Genomic DNA, 17,767 nt, shown 5'->3' with positions numbered 1-17,767 from the left:
ACAACAGCCATTCTTATTGCTTTTTTAAGTGAGATTTGGCAATTTGGCCGGAAATGTATACACCCACTTCCAACTGAGCTAGGGGTTGTCTAAACACATATCATGCAGTAACTTAATAGAGAGAAGAGACTTTAATCCCATTAGTCTGGCCGGATTCATTGTCAAATCCCAGCAGTGAAAGAATACATTCCTTAACCCACTGTACTGCCCAGTCTTTCTTTAAAGCAATTTAGCTTTTTTTAATAATTCATTCTTGAGATGTGAGCATCACTGGCAAGGCCAGCAATCATTGCAAATCCCTATTTGGTGATGGGCCGCCTTCTTGAATACAACTGAGTGGTTTACCAAGCCACTTCAAAGGGCAATTAAGAGTCAACCATGTTGGGACTGGAGTTATATATAGGCCAGACCGGGTGAGGAAAGCCAGTTTCATTCCCAAAAACACATTAGTGAACCAGTTGGGTTTTTATGACGAGCTTTTTATTTTCAGATTTTTTTAAAACTGGATTCAAATTTTCAATCAGCCATGGTGGGATTTGAATTCATGTTCCCTATATTACTAATCCAGTAACTATAGTACCATACTGAGGACATTATTGAATCATAAATTTGTGATCACAGATAATACACATATCCTAGTAAGAATCCATACCAACTGCTTTAGTGAGTAGAATTACTGCTTTGTTAATTGGGTAAGAGGTAATACTTCAAGTTATGCCTTAAAATTAATATTTCCAAAAAAATAAGGTAATGCCAAATGTTTTTATACTCCAATGTGATGCACATTTGTGAGCAGTGCCATCAGAAAAATTTTCACCAAAGTAACCTGAAGAGTTCCACTACAATGCTCCTGTGCAATCTTGACCTCTGACTGAGATGGCCTCATTTAACTCAATACAAAGAGATAGCCTTGTATTTGTTGTGGTAACATCAATATAACTGCAACTGAACAATGAAAGACAAATGATTTCTGGAGAGACACTTGTGTCTATTAATACAATGCGATTAGAATGAATATTAATAGAAATATTTAATAATCACTATAAGATGTACTTCACATGTTCTGCATAATATTTCAACAACTATATTTGTACTGTTAACTCTTCATAATATACTGACATGTTTTTCTCTTGCAGTAAATGTTTTAAGTTCAGTTGATCATTATCTGATGAGGGGTTCAGGACTAAATCATACATCCTAAAATCTGTTGCACTGCTCCCCATATTCCTCCCAATTGTAAACTGCAGGTAATCAACAAAAAATGTATGTAATGGTTGAGAAACTAGTTGAGTCCTTGCTAAGTGCTTGTTAATGGTGTTGCTCAATTGAAACAGTGAGAATTCTTTTGGGTAGTACAGAATGAACCTTCCATTTTGGAGGTCTTGTGTGAAGGCATTCAATGCAGGAAAGAACAGAGTTTTGTATTATAATTGTAATAGTGGGCATCTGTTAGATTCTGTTACTGAGGACTTGGCTGCTATTGAGCATGAATTCTGGATGGATCAGTGGACATGGTGGAGCAGATGGTGACGAGAATAGTCGGGGAGCAAGGAGAATAGCACTGTGTCAACTAATTACCTTAGGGTTAGGCCTTACAGACCAAGACATTGATACCTTGACTGCACTGAGGAAGTGCTTCATGAGAGTCTGACTTGCGAACATGGTGTGACTGACTGTTCCACCTTCTGCACAAAGACCTACAGAGGCAGTCAGTGCCCAGACATAAAAGTGAACTTAACAATACCTAGAACTTTTATGCCACTGGGTCCTTCAGCCACCCACTGAAGACATATTAGGAGTCAATTGGTATATTGTTAATTTCTGCATTGGGGATATGACTGAAGGAAGGCAAACACATACATTAAGTTCAACGGCAGCAGAAACCAAACAGCTGGAATTTGACTGTTTTGCAAGATGTTCATTCATTGGGTCTATGAATTGAGGCAAAAGGTTGAAATGTATTATTGCTAATTGCTTTTTTAATTATCTAGGCAATTCTGTAATTATCTTTAAACAAGAATATTAAATTTAGATGTGGTCAGAAGCAGCTCAGCCTCCCCTTTTCGCTTTCTCAGGCTAAGAAGGAAGCAGCACAATTACAATGAGCAATATTTGCTTTTCCACTGTTCATAAAGGTTTCAGTGTAGCTCGAGAGCCTACCAGTAGCGCCTAGTCCTGTGGTGAACGGAATTTCTTCCCCTTGAGCTACCACAAACTCATTTTACATGAGATTCCACCTTTGTTCTTAATGACCCTCTCTAAGTCCTTTAAATGAATAAAATTATTGAATCATAACACCTCCAGGGCACAAGACAGCAGGCAACCCTGCTAGGTCATCAGTCCACTAACACTGTGTTAGTTTTGGCTACATACTATCTGGAGACTACAGTTTTAAATCCATCCTCTCCTCTCTGGACAGAAGCCAAATGAAATAATAATACCAAATCAAATCTTTTCATTGGTGATAGGAAGTCTGCACAAACGTGTTTTCACAAGAATAAAATATATTTGCGTGCGTGTTAGCCAGAGCCTTTCTTACTGCTGAGGGGTTCTGTTTACCTTTATAATAAAAATACACTTTGTCATGGTCAATGACTCTCGTAAATTACTATGTAGGTGCCAACCACTTTTCTAGGTTGCTAAAACTAACTAAAAAGAGACTTCTGCAAGGCTTTGATGAACTACGGAGAACATATGTATCTCTGGGATAAGGTCTGCTGTCTACAGATGGCGCAGCCCAGTCTGATTTATTAGGTTCAACCTTGCAAGTTCTCTTACCTACATTTACTTCTTTAGGGACTTGTGTCTACTGAAGAGCTTTCAGTGCGGACCTGAGTTCCAGTTGATTTGAAGTTATTTCGGAGGTTCACTTTTGCGTGCTGTTTGGCAACATTTTAAAAATATTTCTATTTAATTCTTTTACTGAGCAGCATTTGTTTCATGTGTTCTTTGCTCAGAGAATGTCACACAGCTGTAATGTTTTATTGATTGCAATAAAATGAAAATAGCGCAGTGCAAAACCTAAATAGAGGTTAATGCCATCCTGGAGGCATTTTGTCCAAACCTAAACATGTGTCTATGCTAGTGAAAGTTAACCCCTTTAATACTGAATTAGATTGACATCAGTAGAACACAGACATCTCTTCCATCACTTAAGGTACAATTATACTGTCACTTCAGCAATAATGCAAAGCGGTTTTGAGTGCGCATCCTTATATTTCCAAAAAGATAAGGTAATGCCAAATATTTTTATGCCCCACTTATTCAAATCCCCTCCCCTTCCCAAGTTGTCTCACATTGGTTTTGCGCCAAATGCAGTCTAATTCCAGCCTTAACATGCTTCGGAATTACATTCTGTAATGTTACTGCAGCATGTGCAGCACACTATTTAAAAGAAAGTGTCTCTCCTTCAAATAACATGGAACATGAATAAATGAATTATGGTATTATATCTAGTTACAGAATGGTTTGGTGGGGTCCAAGTAAAGAAATAACTTTCATTTACATAGTGGTCATTTATCATGTGAGCTTGCTGTGCCAAATTACATAATATATATTATTAATTTATATTATATATATATATATTGGCTGCCGTGTTTCCCTACATTACAACAGTGACTATACTTCAGAAATACTTCTTTGATTGTGAAGTGCGTTGGGATGTCCTGATGTCATGAAAGGTGCTATATAAATGCAAGATCATTCTTTCTTTACTAAATTTCACTTCCTCAGGATATGTCGATGTGCTTCACAGCCAAAGAATAACTTCTGAACTGTAATCACTGTTGTTATGCAGACAAATATGACTGCCAAATTGTGCACAAACAGCAATGAGTTTAATGACCAGATAATCTGCTTGTTGGTGAAGTTTGTTGAGGGATAAGCATTGGCCAGGACACCAGGAGAACTTACCCGTTCATCTTCGAATAGTGCCGTGGGACCTCGTACATCCACCTGGGAGGGCAGATGAGTCCTCAGTTTAACGTCTCATTTGAAAGACGGCACCTCCAACAGTCCAGCAGTACTGCACTGAAGTGTCAGCCGAGATAATGTGCCCCTCTGGAGTGGGACTTGAACACTAGACAGTTATGACAAAGCCTCTACCTTCTTGGAAGCTAAAATAACATAAGATTTTAGGGATTATGCTGATGGAGGGGCTGACCTAAATTAATTATCGTAGGGTTATAATGGGAATCAGGGACAGCACACTGGGGATCTTTAGACAGTCTGGAACATTGATTTCATTTGGACAGTTTTGTCCAAGGTCTAGCTGTCGAATCACCCAGCAGTCAGTTGTTTTTTTGCACTCTGAAGCCTCTAAGGTCCCAAGGTCCTGCATCAAAGTTGAATCGGCCCCAGAGATCTGTATGTCACAAGATAGTTCAAGGTTTGCTGAGCCGGAAAGGACCTGTCTTGTGGACCTGTGCCTTGCTGATTAGGCAAAAGATAGAATCAGTACAAAGGAGTAAAGCAGTGAAGGAAAAAGAATCAAAAAAAGAAATAAGGAATTGCTGGAGGGGAAGTGGACACTGGCACACAAAACTGAGAACAAGTGGGCAAATACCAGGGAAATAAAGTTAAGAGGGTTTATGCAAAAGGTTTCTAATAACATAGGAATGTACCAAACCGGAAAAGACCATGGCAGTCCACCTGGCCAGTCTGAGTGTAATAAGGTAACTACTTCTAATTATAACCTAGAACAACTAGGAGAGAAAATTCTAAAGACAAACTGTTATGTCGGTTTTCGGGTGGATTTTAATAATTATGTTCCGTACCATTTGTGTTTTAGTGGAAGAATTTAAATTTTTGTGAAAACTTAAATGTTACAATAAACCTTTGGTTAAAAAATATCTACATTTGCAAAAACGAACCTGCCTGGCTTGTCAAATACAGATTGAATACATTCCTAGGCCTAAAATTCATCACTCCTCTCATTCATGGTTTGTTTGGTTGTTTATTTATTTGCTACTTATCCAGATTATATAGATATACACTTGAGACTAACAGTTACAAACCATGCTGGGCCTCAAAGGGGAAAGTCTGTCTTAGCAAAAGGTTGTTAATCAAGGTGAAAATTTACTGCAGGGTTCAAACTTCAGTACTTTCTTCACAAAGTTTTTTCTCTTCAGAGCTAAATCAACTCCAGACTCACTTCCAAATATAACATACCATATTAACAGAGCTCTAGATGGGTGGTGTCAGATGGCAACGGCCATGTGCTGCATTGCCGTTTGATGCTACTTAAGATATTGCCTGCTTGAAGCGAGCTAGCAGGTGAAGCTGTTTTATGCCATTTAACTGATGTTATTTTAGCCAGTCACGTTACAGGGTACTAGCCCAAGGGTGTAACAAACAATATTATTGCTTAGCCAGTGTAATAATTAGTTCATCCATAGTAAGTATGTCTTTGGTGTTGTAAAATGAGCCAAAGGACCCTTGTGAACCTATAAAGCTTCTCAAGTTAAACAGAAACACTAGTGGTCACATTTGTAAATTAGCTATAAACTTGTTATGGTGATAGGGTGCGGGGTATCATGTGGGTGACTTCAGGAGACAATGTTTCATTCTGCTAGGTGGAGTTCAAATTATTGAAATAAGATGCACTATGTAGCATGTATTATTCAAAAGAATATAGTATTTTCAAAGTTAATTGATGTGTCTGTTTTGTTAAATTCATTTTAAAATCCACAGTATTTTGTTTTAACAGAGTTGTTAAATAGGTAGTTAAATTTTTCAGCTTTGAAGTCATATTCTTTTAATGAATTGATTTAAAATGTATTGCATGTAAAGAAGTTAGGGTATGTGAAGAAAAATGAGGTGAAAGGTAATATTTGGCTTAACCCTTTCCTCAGAGTATATGGAGAAAATTGGGTTGCACTAGAACACTTGTGTGGTTCAAAAGCATCTTCAGTGTTGCTTTTGTTTGCCATTTAACTGATATAAGAACCATGGAAGTTTACAGCACAGAAGGGAGAGAGACCTAAGAGTACTCGAACTGTAGACTACCCAATGTTTTCTATAAATATATCATTACTTGTTTACCCTTGCACTCTATGCCCCTAGTTATAAAACCCAAAAGGTTATTAGACTTTTTTTTATAGTTTTATCTACCTGCACTCAGGGAATTAAGTATTTGAACTCTAAGGTCTCTCTGGTCATCAACACCTTCAGTGTTTTTCCATTAAGTGTATACATTTCTTGTATCTCTCCAAAAATGTATTCCATCACACTAATCCACATTAAATTGCATCTACCATCTGTCTGCCCAATCCACTAACCTATGTCTTCCTGAAGTTTTTATCGTCCGCTTTGCTGTTTGCCAAAATTTGCTGTTGTCAGCAAGATTTGAGATTGTGCTTCCTAGCCTAAGTACCAATCATTTATTTGTACCGAGAACAAAAGTGGATCCAGCACTGAACCCTGAGGTACACCAGTTCCAAGCAACACTCATTTATCCCAACTCTTTGTTCCCTGTTTGTCAACCAACCTTTTATCCATTCTGCTACATTTCCTCCAGTAACATACACCTGAATTTTTCTAACAAGCCTCTTGTAAGACATTTTATTGAATGCCTTCTGAAAATCCATATAAATTTCATCTATAGCATTCCCTTTATCTATTCATTCAGTCATTTCTTCAAGAAAAACTCGTCAAACATGACTTGCCTTTTAACAAATCCATATTGACTGCCCTTGAATAACCCATGCATTTCTAAATGCTTACTACTTTTATCTCAAATTATTTTTCTTAACCTTTAAAAAATACATGGGATGGATTTTAATCATCGGGCGGCCCCAGTCCAATAGTGAGCTGAGCTGGCCGCCCAATTGTGCCTGTGGGAGGCTAGGCCCATTTTGAGGGCCATGCCTCATTGCCATACCCTCCAGAAGGCTGCGGGTAGAAAACGGGTCCCTCAGGGCAGCCCGCCGGCTGTGGACCACTGCAATATCTGGCAGTCCAGAGGTCATCCTGGCCCAGAAATGGATAGGTTGGGTTCATTAATGGGAACCACGTTATCTTTGTGCAATCTGACCTCACAAAAATAAATAAAAACTTACCTTTGGGCTCCTCGCCAGTTAGACCTCCAACTTCAAAAAAAGAATAGGTAACTGCAGATGTCTGATTACAATTTTTAGTTTAATTTTAACCATTGTTTTATTGTAGTACCTTCATTGACTTTGACTTTGCATTGAGAGGCTTTCAGTTATAGGAATCCAAATCTGCATGTTTGTCGTCCTTCCAAATCCTTTTTATGTCATGTTCCAGTTTATAATACTTTTCTAAAGTGATCTGGAGTATTTCAGCACTGGTATTAAAAAAAAACTAGCAAGCAACCTAACTTTACTCCAGAGTGAAGATTACCAAGATGAATTCAGTGTAAATGATACTTAAAATTGACCTTGAATCACTCCAGTCCCACTTTGATGCACATTAAGCACTTCCGAGCAACAGAGGAATGCTAGTGTGGTGATGTGGTCACTCCACTGGCATCTGTCCAAAGTACCTGCATGGACCAATACTTTTCTATTGCTCTGTGAATGTGTAAAAATGCAGACCTTATGTTAAGTGAAACAAACTGAAGTCATGTGGAGTGACTCCATTTTGCTTTATATGAATGGGGCTTTTGTGTCAGTTTAGTGCTTTAACTCAGTTTAATTTCAGGCTGCCACTTCTTTGTAGGTGTAAATTGGATTCCCTCTTTACTTATAACGCTCTGAACTTAATAGCCCTCCAACAGCTGCATTAAAGTACCAAAATTAATTAGCTATACTGATAAACAAGCCACACAACTGAAAGGCATCACATTAATAACTGCCTGCAAATATAAAAGATAAGCAAACAAAGAGAGAAAACATGAACCTATTTTAACTGTAGAGTGTATTTTTGAAAAAAATACTTATCAACAAAATAGCATTTGTAGAGTATTAATGAAGGAGGAAGTGGCAAGGGTATTAATAGTCAAATTAAACTAGAAAAGCTTTATCAGTTACATAAAGAATTAGTTTGGTCAAAGACCTTTTTGCTTTTTTTTCACACATTGCCATTATCCCCATAGAAACTGTAAAATGATTCTGCCATTTAAGCTCCATCCCACTTCCTGATCTAATTTGAAATGCAGTCAAGTTTGAAAAGCAAACCTGACCATTTTAAAATACCAAGTATCAGATTTCCTCCACTCCTAGTTCAGTTTAGGTGTTTTTCCATTTTAATTTGGTAAAAATACAGCTCTACCTACGAGAATTATAGGTAGCTAAATAGCCTCATTCGTTATTATTAATATTATTTCTAGCTCTTTTTAATTAATGAATTAAAAATGATTTTAAAGTGACTATAGTCCTTATTAAATTAAAAGCAATAAAACAGAGGGGATCAAAAAGTTGATGACAAAATTATCACACACAATATTAAAACAAATTTATTGCACTGAATAAACAATATAAAATGGTAGTAATGAGGATTGTCAATTTAGCTCATCAGCTTGCTCAATTTCATCTTTCCCCTTCACCTCCCCAAACAGCATTTTCATGTTTCTCCTGCCTCAGCATCAGACCTATATCCCTTTAGGCCCTCTGAATCAGGAATTACTTTTTTTTTGAAAGCTTTGGTTGAATCTTCTTTAACCACGGCAGGTTGCAATTACATTTAGCTTGCAGTTTCCTTAGTTAATAATAATATCCTCTAGTTCTCATTTCCTGGTTCAACATAAAAAGCTTCTCCACATCCACCCCACTGATTCCATCTTCTCCAGTGAGAACAGATTTAACTGCCATAGCCTCTTTTCACAGTTCACTGATTTAAGACATTGTACCATCCTTGTACCTCTTCTTTGATCCCTCTCTCTTGCCTGTCTCTTTTTGCAAACCCAGTTCCCAAAACTAGACAAGCTCTTCTAATATGGTCTGACCAGTGCCCTATAAAATATTTTGGACTGCTGTGCACATCAATAGCCTCAGCAAATGTTGCCATATCAATAAGGATATCTAAATCTTTTCTTCGCTGTATTTCATTTAACAGTATACTCTTCAAGATGTAATTTTGTTTGCTATTTCCTTTAGCTTAATACACTGTATCTTACATTTTTCAATATTAAATGCTATTTGTTATTCATTTGCCCAGTTGCTTAATGTCCTCAGATCTCTTTGCCTAATATTCCTCTCAAAATATCTTGCTTTCCCACTAAACATAACATCATTTGCAAATCTGAACATTTTGCTAACAATATCTTCATTAAGATCATAAATAAATATCAGTGCCCCAAGACTGATCCCTGAGAGAACTCCAGTGATCTGAGCTACCCAATTAGGGCTATTAATTTCCCATTATTGAGGCCATTATTAATCTATACTTGATAGTTGGGTACTGTCTTCAGACTGGCGATTAAAGGGGAAGCTAGAGAAGTACACGAGGGAGAAAGGAATAAGAGGTTATGCTGATAGGGTTAGATGAAGCAGGGTGGGAAGAGGCTCGTGTGGAGCATAAACCAGTTGGGCTGAATGGCCTATTTCTGTGCTGTGAATTCCATGTAAATTAACAGCCACTGCAGGAGATAGGCATATCTAACACAACTGCTATATTCCTTCAGGAATTAAGGTAGGCGTCCTGCCCCTGCCCCACTGAGAACTATTATCTTTCTTCACCAATGCTTTTCCACAACTAAGTGTCATCTTCCCACCGAGAATGTTTCCATTTCATCAACTGGCAATGGAAGACTCCCTTTTAATCTTGTCTATTACTCTACCATATTGACAACACAACTTCTGTGAGTTCACCTCCTTGGCTTGATTATCATTACCTTCTATTTCATTCCAATCATGATCATTAGTTTCCATCCAGGGACTATCTTGGAGACTGTTTATCCTTCCACACCACTTGAGCCCTGTGGTGTCAGCAGTCATCAGAACATATGAAAATGATGGGCAGGAAAAGACCAGCTGGTCCATCAAGCCTGCCCCACATTCATGAGCATCATGGCTAGGCACTTCCTAACCCCCAGCAGCCATGTAATTTCCTGGAAGAGGCACAAAACCAGAAAAAGAAACCCACGATGCATGGTAGAATGATTCCTTCATCAGAAGTCTTCATAGTTCTCTGGTTTAGACTTGTGCCAAATATTATTTGTCTTCATTAGTGTAGCAACTTCTAGCCATGGTTCTTGTGGGTTGCTCTAACCAAATACTCCACACTCCAATCAAAATGCTTGACTCTCCAGAAAAACATCTCTCTAAATGCCAAGGACTCTGAATAGTTCTCCCTCTGAACAGTTGCTTTGATGTTATGTACTTTTACCATTTTAATGCTTGACCGTCATGAGAGATGGATTGGACATAATTGGTGGACCCCAAATATTAAGATACCCTAAAGATGAGGAGGTATGTTAATTACCAATATATGCTGTGTCTATCCTCTTCATTCATATAGCTTAAAATATCAAACAGCATTCAGACTCCCAACACCATCTTTCCCTCAATATTAAGGGCCACTGCTTCAGTTTGTCGGAACTATTGTCACTATCTTTGTGACATCTTTTATTGACAATCGAGAAAGAACTTGCAATAGCTTATGCACATGGCCTACCATTTTGTTTCCATTTCATACTTTAGATTAGTTAATGGGGCAGTTTAGAATCCTATGTATTGCTCACAATTCCAGTATTGCTTCCTCTTCACCTTCCTTTTGTGACAAGAAATAAATATCTTCATTAGACAAGGAAATTCAAGTTGTCCTAATGTCAGGAGTTTTCTCATTATCAGATTCATCAGCAGGCTGACAGTGTTCAGTATTGACGTACAAGAGAGTCCAGCAGGATGCCCACTCTGTGCTCAGTTTGATACTTAAAGCAAAAGAAAGACCTTTAAGATGGAGCATCTGAACAATTTCTTGGCCACCATTGTCAGGAAGAACTTATTGCTGAAAGTCAATCTCAGCTGGTGTTACTTGGTGCATTTATGCACAGAGATTTCAGGAATTTCTCCCAGTGTTCGCTGTTTCGTTGTTCCAGGTTACAATATCCAAGTTATGAGGTCCATACCCCTGCAGTCAATCAGCATATTTCTTCAACCTGGAGCAGCCAATCTATATGAGGTGAGGCTTTGCCCAGTCATTTATCTGGACAACATCCAACTTTCAGTAGACTCTGAGGAGTATCAAGTTCTGCTAGAGTACTTTACTGTCTGCAGCACACTATTGCAACACATTGTAACTCCAAAGGATTGTGCTACTGAACCTTGAAGCAACATGTTCATATCCTGATTTCCCACACGGTGAGATTCTGATCTTTTGTCTGACAGATCTGAAGGTGTCTACCCTGTGACAAATAGGACAGAAGAGAGAAAGCATTGAAAGTAAAAAGTTTTAGGAAATTGATATGGTATTTCTCACAGGGCCATTTTCACAATTTTTCTGATGGCTATTCCACCCTGGATCTAACTATTCGTAACCCCACTGGTGAATGCTTTCCACAGAATAGACAGTCCTAGATTAGACAATTTTGATACACATAGTGACCAACTGGTCTGCTTTGTCTGGGAATTCTGTCACCACAGCCTTCTTCAAATTGTTACTATTATTTTCAGAGTTTTTCCATTCAGTGCTTTACATCTGTTGGCTGTTCAAGTATTCTGAAACTTTCTGGGTTTTCGGGTGATTGGCAAAAGAATCAGAGGCTACATGCATCGAGTTGTTATGTTCTGGAATGCACTGCCTGAAAGGTGGTGGAAGCAGATGCAATAATAACTTTCAAAAGGGAATTGGATAAATACCTGAAGGGAAAAAAATTGCAGGGCTATGGGGAAAGAGCAGGGGAGTGGGACTAATTGGATACCTCTACCAAAGAGCCGGCACAGGCATGATGGGCCGAATGGCTGCCTTCTGTGCTGTATCCTACTATGATACTATGGTACCACGAAGCAAAATTGATTTAACATTACTCTCTGCTACATCCCTTGCCTTAAATTCACCTGTATATTTTTCATACAACATTTTCCACTGCCTTGCCTTATCAGGGTCAAAACACTGATACTTGAGGCTATCACCCTTTGTACCTCAGTGGGATAAGCTTGAATAGGAAAGTCCTTTCAAGCAGACTTGATAAAGCGCACATCACATTGAGATAAGAGAGACAATTTGAATATGTCTTTATTTAAAATGTAGTTTGCAAAGAACAAAAAAATTATTGTTTACTCATTCACAAATTCATTGTAACTGAACTTACAGAAATTTTATAATTCTCTCCTCAAAAGTCACTGGCCACAACACATCCTTCGCCAGCCCAAAGGTAGGCCTGGGCCATAGACTTCAGTGTTAAGCCAGTAGAATAGCTAAAGGAGACCAACAATGTTAGTTTCTCCTTCCCCAAGATCGAATGGCTGATTCCAGATAAAGCTCCCTCCACCAGTACCAGGAAGAACTGACCAAACTCACTCAACTGAGGTGGCTCGATCGCTTCAAATTAAAGCGTTTTGTAGGAAAAATTTGTGTTTACTGTATTGTTGATACATTTCAAGAAACCCTGAAAATAGGAATGTACGTTAATAGTTAATATTGAACTAAATCTGTTGTGTCTCTTCCCTTGTTTCCATGGCTTAAATTGCAAAAGAGAACAGTAAAGGCCTTTTCAGGACACAACAGCAAGTGTGATAGCACCAGCATATATAATTGTATGGTCAGTGACATGGCTGTGCCATCACTCACTGACGATATTATCACTTACAAGCTTGCAAACTTAAATTCAAAATGAAATGGAAAAATGTGCTGGAGAAGTTTAGTTTGCTGTAGATTCAAGGGGACTTTTAATGCTGTCGCAGTTAAAATCGCTCGTGGGACTTACCCACCAAAGTCATGCTCTCTTCCCGCAGGTTCCGATTTCAACCTGCTCTCCTGAACAGGTGGGAAGAACACCCACCAGAAACCTGCAGGATCCTTCTTTAAATATGCAGATCAGGCTCCGATGACGTCATTGGGTCCCGACTGCTATTTTAACCAGAGGCCTGCATGGAGAAGCCGTTGTGGCTTTCCCACCATGCCAATTTAGCAGGAAGAGGAGTCGGGGCCAGAAGAGACCGAAAAAGGTTCCCCTGCAAGTCACACATCATCCTGACTTGGAAATATATCACTGTTCCTACATCGTCACTGGGTTAAAATCCTAGAACTCCCTATCTAACATCACAGTGGGAGTACTTTCACCATACGGACTGCAGGAGTTCAAGAAGGTGGCTCATCACCATCTTCTCAAGGGCAATTAGGGATAGGCAATAAATGCCTTGCCAGCGACACCCACATCCCATGAATGAATAAAAAAATAAGTTAAGTCATTTTAGCTTTTTTGACTTTCCTTATGGGGCCAGGAGGAGCAAGACTGCCCCACAAGGAAAGTTTAGGTCTCCCCTGCCCCCAGGCTTCTCCCTCCCCCTCTCCAAACCCCACCCCGCTCCCCCGATTGCAGGCTCTTCCAAACCTCCTCCCCGCGACTTAACCAGGCGGCGGCCTCCTGCCACCTGACATTGCACTCCGGTTTCTGGTTGGAGACTGACTGATTCTATGCTAATGAGACCCGGGGCCTCTTGCTGCCGAGGTAGGGACAGCTTTCTGCCCACCTCGGCCTCCGCCCGCCCAATTCCCGCCCCGAGTTAAAATTGGGGCTTCAGTGCGTAAACTTTATCCTAGCAACAAGTATCATTGCATTTCAGCTGAACTTTTGGAGATGGCCTTAAAACTTTCAAATCGGGCTGAGCCTCTTCCCCCTTCAACATTCCATCCACCTGTCAGCAACTGATCGTGAAGTTTAGTAAATTCAGAAATGCAGATTTTTGACCCAGATTAGATGATTTGAATTCAGGTGGGCTGTCCCTTTAAGAATACGAGGGTGGAGTTTACAAATTTACAGTCCCGGTGCTGTTTCACCTGCCAAGAGTGCATATCGCAATTTCAGGGTTGGAGATTATCAGGCTCCACAGGATTTACTGTCCATTAATTAAATTGACCTAAACTTCTGTGGGCCCTGCTGACCTCTGCCCCCAAATTCCTAACACGCACTCCCGGAGTGTGAAAGTTCTACACCAAGAGCACGAATTTGTAAAATATGCCCTGTGATGTCCTGCATATGTGGTGGTCCGTATTGTTATTTTTGTGTCTATTGTGCCTGTGTATATCTACGGACATTCATACTTTCTGAGCTCCCAATCTGGCAGTTGCCAGTTTTCAGCCTTATACAACTGAAAACAAACTGTTCTGACCCCTAATGTTGTACAAAATCAACTTACAAACTTTGGGCACTTGTTAGAAGTGGTTGTGATGGGGAGGCAAAAGGCTTCACTGCTGCATAAATTATGGAATTCTTCCAACATGAAGTATTTTTGGAATGAGGTACCAGTTAGGATTTTTTTCTAAGGCTTCTATGCCTTTAAGTCCCAGATTGTAAATTCTGCGGGCAGTGCCTCAGCAACAGTTTCCTAAGAGGTGAAGATCATGATACAGTTTTCTTTTTCCTAGTGGCCAGAAGGCTTATCATTATGGGATGCAAATTCAGTAATCTTCCCACAAAACGACAGTGGATCAGCTCCTTTCTGTTGCGATGTGGAGTGGAAAGGGCAAACTATTTAAGAGAATCCGGAACTCTCGGGATCAATTTATGGCCCGGTAGCATTCAGGGAAGGGGTGACCTGAACTAAGAGTGGAGACGATAGTGAGTGCTGCCTTGCTCTCGTCCTGCAGTTCCTCATGTAGAAAACATGAATTCAGGATGCGAGGCAATTGATCCTGGCCCACGGATGGGCAGCAATTCTCTATTAACGCCAATAAAAGAAGGTAATTTACTCCATGACCCAGAAAGTGGAGGCTTAAATAGTTACGGAGCCCCAGATAAAAATCAAGTTTTTATCATAAAAGCTAGTGCTTATGAAAGGGCCATGTCCTTAAGATGTGTCTACTTCCTGCTTAAACAGATGCTTAGTACTCTATTTCGCAATGCGTACCTATTTCATATTAAAAATCTAAAAAAATAACAGTTTACGAGCTTTCACTTCAAGCTATTTACCAAATTCAGTATTAGCTGTTCTAACCAGAAGAAGGCTTGACATGCATGGATAGTTGCCAGAGACTGAACTATGGAACAGGCAGGAAATTTCCCGGCTTCCAGGTTCTCAGGGATTTACTGCATCAAAATAGCCCACGAATCTATCAGTAATCAGGTCAGGTCAGAGTGCAATAAATTCCATTTGCCTTTGGGGTTCTTTTGCATCTTATATGAAACCACTATGACAGATATTTTGTATTCTTTAGTAATGCCATTTTGTAGATTAAAAATCACTGACAGTAAGATATTTGTACAAGGAAGAATCTTCATTGGTCTTAGTTTTGATGTTTTCTTAACTGAATTAAAATTTGTGAAAATACAATTGACGGCCGTGAAAATAATAGTTTTTTTTCTGGCACATTTCAATCCTCAGTGCCCTTCTTTAGGGTTTGCAAACACCAAGTGAGCTCCATTGTACAATTTAAGTTCAAAGGGAAATATTTGCATCACATTTAACAATTGTAAATGACTATTATCACCATAAAATATTTTAATTATAGTGGAATAAGGCAATCCTTGCGGTCCCATTATATTTGCGAGGTTACGTGTGAAGTGTGTTGTTCTAATGTCAGTAAAAGTCTAATGAATCCTCATTTGTACACAGAGACTCGACAGATGCCGCTGCGCAGTCAGCCGTCTCTCACTTCCACAGCATCCAGTAAAACAAAGGCTGGTGGCAGGCGAGTGTCTGTTGAATGCTTTTGGTGACACAACCCCGTTAGTATGCTAATTCGGTATCTGCATTATAAATTCAGATCAGCTTCTCTTTCCTAGAGCCTTGTATTATAGCAGCGGCTGCTATGTTTAATTGCTAATTTCTTGCATGCATTATACACACACACACACACACACACACACACAGTCTCTGCCTTCCCTCGACAAGACAGAACATTTCTCCGTGCTTGACCCAGACTTTGTAAAGGTGAGTAGTACTGCTGTTACAGCGATTGGCGGATGTCTTTCCCTGATGCCAGCCGTTATTATGTAATTTCCTGTTAGCAAAATGCTGATGCTCATACTTTGATGTATACAGCAGATTGTTTCTGCTGGCAATTGTGAAAAGTTACTTAGCTATGGATTAAACATGAGAGTTTTGGCCCCTTTTTAATGCAAACTTTGATAGACTGGGGAGAATGTAAACCTTTTGTTCATAAAATAGGAACTGGTGCATGAGAAGTTCCCATTGAGAAGACAGAACGCCTGTATTTATACAGTAGAATACCACTTCAACATGGGCATGCTCACTTGGCAACCCACTCCTCCCTCACCGTGTCGTCAGCAGTAGTGACTTATTGGTTTTCTCCTGCAGCCCCAGAGTACGCACGCACAGAAATTCCTGTCAAGACTCGGGGACAATCACAGCTCTGAAACAAGTGGCTGGATCAATGGTGTACCATTATTCAACACTATAATTCATTTCCCTGGTGTTGGCACTGGGCCAAGCTGTGCTTTCTCTTCTCTTCTCTCGCTCTCTCTTCCGTTTTTTTAAATAAAACATTTGGCATGCTACAGCTTCTTAATGCTTTATGCCTCCCGCTTTCCTTCCTTTTCAAAAATCTCTTAGCACGTTTCAAACAGGGGCTCACAATCCTTTTTGCATGCAGTTAGATTTACTTACAAGAATGCGACACGATCTTTTTTTTTCTCCCTTCACGTTCCAGTCGCTACACGACTGCAAAATGAGTGGATGCATCACAGACGTTTGCATAGTCACAGCATTAGAACAGCAATCATGTATTACCTTACCGCTCTTCTTGTCACAGAGCCAAGGAAACCTCTGTTACGTAGTAGCTACCTCCTGTTCCCTGTGAGTCAGTTCTTTTACACGTTGCCATACCCTTACGTAGCATAAATGCGTACTTCCCTTGCCTGCGGAGATGCCCTGCCACCTCTCTCACTCATCTGGTTTTCTCTCACGCTCTGTCTCTCTGCCTTTTCTCTCCTTTCTCCGTGCCACCAGTCACCAGATGGGATGCGGCTGGCTGCAGTAACTGCATTTGCTTTCTGTGCCAGCTTAGCACCAACAACGCACTGTACAATGAATAATCAATAGCCTTATTGATTTGTTGTGAATGTTTGTAAATTCCTGAAAGGAAGAAAAGAAAAGCACTGACACTCGCGGGAACTCAAAGGGGAAAGCTCATTGGTCCGTCTAGTGCATTCGTTGTGGGAAACCAGTATGCCTCTACAACATTTGACTATACAGAAGCGGTGATTGTGTGAGGGAAACAAAAAAATTCTTTGATATGCTGTGCATTAAACGGTCTGAATTAACTTTCTTTACAATTGTGATACTGCTCGTGGCCTACAGTGAAAGCAACTGACTAGACTGTGTTGATAGTACACTCTCAACCAGGTCTGGCACTCAAACCAGGCTAGCACCTTTTTTCAGTTGAGCAATCATGCTTGAATACAGGATCAACTCAACACATAGCCCCTAGATTGGGTTTGTGACAGGAGCATTAGTAACCTTTATGATATTAATCGGGAGCTGGATTTGATTTCAGAATTCAATTCTCTGATTCGGTATGGAAGGAGAGCCATCCATTTTATCAGACAGAGCCAGTGGGATGATTTTTTTTCGCAGAGCACTGATTAGCTGCCGTGATCCAATTAGCAGCACACTTCTATCAGAGACCCAGCTCCACAATATTGTTGCAGTGTCCAGGACCTAGTCATAAATCCTGAAGACAGTGA

The sequence above is a fragment of the Heptranchias perlo genome, chromosome 16 (genome assembly GCF_035084215.1).
Source record: "Heptranchias perlo isolate sHepPer1 chromosome 16, sHepPer1.hap1, whole genome shotgun sequence".
Classification (NCBI taxonomy): Eukaryota; Metazoa; Chordata; class Chondrichthyes; order Hexanchiformes; family Hexanchidae; genus Heptranchias; species Heptranchias perlo.
Note: the sequence above shows the minus strand (reverse complement) of the source record.